Source organism: Vespa mandarinia, unplaced genomic scaffold (assembly GCF_050613455.1).
Source record: "Vespa mandarinia isolate Hongniang unplaced genomic scaffold, ASM5061345v1 scaffold_40, whole genome shotgun sequence".
Taxonomy (NCBI): Eukaryota; Metazoa; Arthropoda; class Insecta; order Hymenoptera; family Vespidae; genus Vespa; species Vespa mandarinia.
The window spans coordinates 125,702-130,862 of record NW_028197174.1 but is presented as its reverse complement, the minus strand read 5'-3'; positions in this window follow the sequence as shown (position 1 = coordinate 130,862).

The following is a 5,161-nucleotide window of genomic DNA, read 5'->3' as shown; positions in this document are numbered from 1 at the left end:
TATTTTTATTGTTATTTTTGTAATTGTTGTTATTATTGTTATTATTATTATTATTATTTATATTGTTATTATTATTGTTATTATTATTGTTATAGTTATTCTTATTAATATTGTTATTTTTGTTAGGATAATAATTGATATTGTTATTATTAATATTATTGTAATTGTTATTATTGTTGTTATTGTCATTATTACTGTTATATTATTGTTAGTATTATTGTTTCTACTATTATTATTATTTTATTGTCATTATAGTTATTATTATTATAATTATTATTATTGTTTTTGTTATTGTTATTGTTATTATTATTGTTATTGATGTAATTATTATTATTATTGTTATTGTTATTATAATTGTTATTGTCATTATTTAAAACATTTCATTTGTATTAAGTATTATTGCTATTGGTATTATAATTATTAATGTTATTGTTATTGTTATTATTATTGTTACTATTATTCTTATTGTTACTGTTATTGCTATTATTTTTGTTATTGCTATAATTTTTATTGTCATAGTTATAATTGCGATTTTTATTGTTGTTATTATTATTGTTACTGTTATTTTATCTGTTATTATCATTGTCATTGTTACTGATACTAATATTGTTATTATTGTTATTGTCATTATTATTATTATTATATCTATTATTAATATTATTGTTATTGTTAATATTATTACTTTTGTTATTGTTATTTTTATTATTATTGTTACTGTTATAAATATTACTACTATTACTGTTATAATTATTGGTATTTTTTTATTTTTATTATTGTTATTGTTAATAGTATAATCATTGTTATTGTTATTTCTATTGTTATTTCTACTATTATTATCATTGTTATTGTAATAAAGGTTCCTATTGTTATTGTTATTATTATAGCTATTGAAATTATTAATACTATCGTTATTGTTATTATTATTAAAATGTTATTGTTTCTATTAATATACCTGTTATTGTAATTATTACTTCTATTATTACAGTATTATTATTATCATTATTGAAACAATAACAATAATAATAACAACAATAATAATAATGATAACAATAATAATAACAATAGTAATAATAGTAACATTAATAATAATAATAACAATAACAATAATAATAATAACAATAATAGTAACAATAGTAATAATAAGAACAATAATAATATTAACAATAACAATAATAATAATAGAAATAATAACAATAATAATAATACTGATAATAATAATAATAATAATAGTAATAGTAATAATAACAATAATAATAATAATATCAGTAATAATAATAATAATAATAATTACAATAATAATAATAACAATAGTAACTTTACCAATAATATCAAGAATAACAATAATAATTATAATAATAATAATAACATTAATAATTATAATAATAATAGCAATAATAATAATAATGACAATAATAATAACAATATTAATAGTAATAACAATAATAATAACAACAATAACAATAATAATAGTAGAAATAAAAACATTAATAATAATAACAATAATAATACTAATAACAACAACAATAATTATAGTAATAGTAATTACGATAATTATAACAATAACAATAATAATAACCTTAATAATAATAACAATAATAATTATAATAACAATAACAATAATAACAATAGAAAAAAAACATTAATAATAATAATAATAATAACAATAATAATAATAATAATAATAATAATAATAACAGTAATAATAATTATAATACTAATAATAATAACAATAACAGTAATTACAATAATAATAATAATAATAATAATAATATTAACATTAATAATAACAATAATAGTAACAATAATAATAATAATAACAATAATGAGAACATTAGTAATAATAATAACAATAATAATAGTAATAATAATAATAACAATAATAATAATAGCAATAAAAATAATAATAACAATAGTAATAATTATAAAAATAATAATAATAATAATAACAATAACAATAATAGAAATAATAGCAATAACATTAATAATAATAATAACATTAATAGTAATAATAGTAATAAAAACAATAATAATAATAATAATAACAATTATAAAAATAATACTAATAATAACAATAATAATAATAATAACAGTAATAAAGATAATAATAATAACATTAATAATAATAATAATAACAATAAAAAAAATTATACTAATAATAACAATAACAATAAAACGGTAATAATAATAATAGCATTTATAATAATAACAATAATAATAATTTTAACAGTAATAATAATAATAATGGCATTTATGATGATAATAATAACAATAATAATAATTATAACAGTAATGATAATAATAATGGCATTTATAATAATAATAATAACAGTAATAATAATAATGGCATTTATAATAATAATAATAACAATATTAATAATACTTATAATGATAATAATAATAATAACAATAATAATTATTTTAATAATAATAATAATTATAATAATAACAATAACAATAATAATAATAATAATAGTAATAATAATAACAATAATAATAATAGTAACAACAATAATAATAATAACAATAATGAAAATACAAGCAATAAAAATTTTTTTGTTGATAGTCTGAGAATGCCAAACTTTACGCACTAACCCAGGGACCCTGTCGGCTAGAGGAACCCTTCACAATTTGGGTCCCCTTAAATTCCCTGGAGTGACGGACTCACCGTTGAAATAGGCACAACCGACTAAACTCATATCCATTCTAGTGGCATAGTAAAAGCATCCTGGCACAATCATGTGGCATTACTTCAGGACGGCACAACTGCTTCTAGTCCTATAACTGGGCGCCCACTTCGGCTCTACGTAGCAGGAACCAGGAACAACGTTGGTGGCACTTCTATGGGCCACCCATCTCCATCTTCTTGCTTAAGATTCTCCTGACGTACCAGGCCTCCTTGTTCCACTCCTTCTGCCCAGGCAGCATTTTCTCGACGACGTTGTCCGGCGAGATGTCTCCAAGGTCTTGTTCCAAGGCTAGTCGTTTGGCACTTCGCCGAGTACATGAAGAAAATGTGTGGTGGGCGCCGTCGTTGATCGAGTCCCCATGGGGGCAATTGGCGTCTGCTACATTCCTCATTCTAGCCAGGTAGGAGCGGAACAGGCTTAGCCTTGTCAGGAATTGGGTGAGGTAGAAATCGATTTCTCCCGCCTCCCGATTTAACCAGTTGTCTTGTTGACTGATGAGTCGAGCAGTCCATCTGCCCCTAAGTTCCTGCTCCCATCTACTTTGCCAAGCCTTGATGCTAATAGACCTGGCAAGCCTTGATGCCTTCTCCTTTCCCATGACACACCTTTGCTGGTGGACGAATTTCCTCTCCTGGACTAATAGATCGATCGGGATTACCGCGGCGAAATCTAGCACTGCCGGCTCTGAGACCGTGCGGTAAAAGCACGCGATTCGGAGGGCGCCCCTTCTCTGTACCGCGGCAATGCGCATTTCTGCTTTCTCAACGCCTCAGCACATACTTCCGCACCGTACAGCATCACTGCTTCGGCGGCACGCATCAGTAGTCTCCTCATGTACGGCCGGGGACCGTTAACATTTTCTATGAGCCTGCCCAGTGAGGCTACTACTTTAGCCGCCTTGTCAGCTGCCCTGATAATATGCTCACCATAGTTAAGCTTGATGTCAAGCATTACGCCGAGATATTTAACAGCCGGCTTAGTCTGGACCGCCGCATCTCCTACAATGAAGCTGCGCAAGTTGTTGAGGCGCTTCCTCGTAATTAGCACGATCTCTGTCATTTGGGTTGCTAGAGATAGCCCGTGGTCTTCCATCCATGAGGTAACTCTCTGCATGACCTGGTTGAGCAGCAACTGTACCCCCTACGTGTCTCTTGCGGTTATGACAACTGCAAGGTCAACTGCAAATCCAACCAAGAAAGTGGCGTCTGGGACTGCCATACGAAAAATACCGTCGTAGAATATATTCCATATGTCCGGTCCTAGTATAGAGCCCTAGGCTACCCCGATGTCAATTCCAAGCTTCTTGGACCGTCACTCGTGTCGTATACTAGGAAGCGCTCGTTTAGATAATCGTCAATTATTCGGAGTAGGTACTTCGGAACGTCGAAATTACGTTCGAGCGCTTCCCTTGCCAGGTCCCACCTGACGGAGTTGAAGGCATTTCTCATGTCTAAGGTGGCCAGCAGGCACAGAGGTCGAGTTCGACGATTGCCTCGCTCCATCATTTTCGCGGCTGTGACTACCTCCAGTACTGCGTGGATGGTGGAGAGGCCGGATCGGAATCCGTACTGGCGGCCGGCATGATCTCCCGCTGCCTTCACGGCTGCACGCAGCCTTCGCCTTATCAGATTCTCCAGGAGTTTTCCAGCCGTATCGAGCAAACAAATAGGCTTGTATGATGAAGCTGCCCCTACTGGGCCCTTGCCCTTGCTAATAACCTCGCTGTCTTCCATGGAGGGGGAAGATGCCACCCCTGAGGCACGTGTTATACATGTTCAGCAAGAGCTCAGGGTTACTTTGCGCGACGACTTTGATTATTTCTGCTGGAATTCCGTCTGGACCTGGAGCTTTCCTGTTCCGCATAGAAGATGCGGCCCTGAGTAGTTCTTCTTCCGTGAATTGCAGTACCTCGCTTAATCCAGGCGCATCCAAGCTGATCTCTCTCTTCGGCTGTGGGGGGAATAAAGTATGCACGATGTAATCCAACGTCCTCGCGTCCTGAGGGGTCCCTTGCGTGTTAGTCCTCAGCTTGCAAGTGACGATGACATACCCTAATTCCCACGGATTCTGGTCGACATCCAGGAACAGCTCCTTCCTGCACCGTCTTTGACTGGCCTTAATGGTCCTCCTCAGGGCTTTCTTGGCCGCTTGATAGTCTGCGGCCAAGGGAGCAGCGTCGTGGTCGCGTCTCTTCGCTCGTTGTGCTAAACGGCGTAGCCTTAAGCACTTCTTACGTAGATCTGCGATCTCGTTCGTCCACCAATATACAGGGCGTCTCTGCCGTCTCGTGCCATCCTTTGGCACCGCTATCGCACAAGCCTTTTGGATGAGCTGCATCGTTGCTGCGCTAATCAACCTGGCTTGTGTAGGTGGCGATAGATTCGCTGAAGTACTTTGTTGGGATCCCCATCCTTCCTCTATGACCGAAGACAGCCTCTCTCGATCCATTCTTGCAATGTTCCACCGGGGGGGTC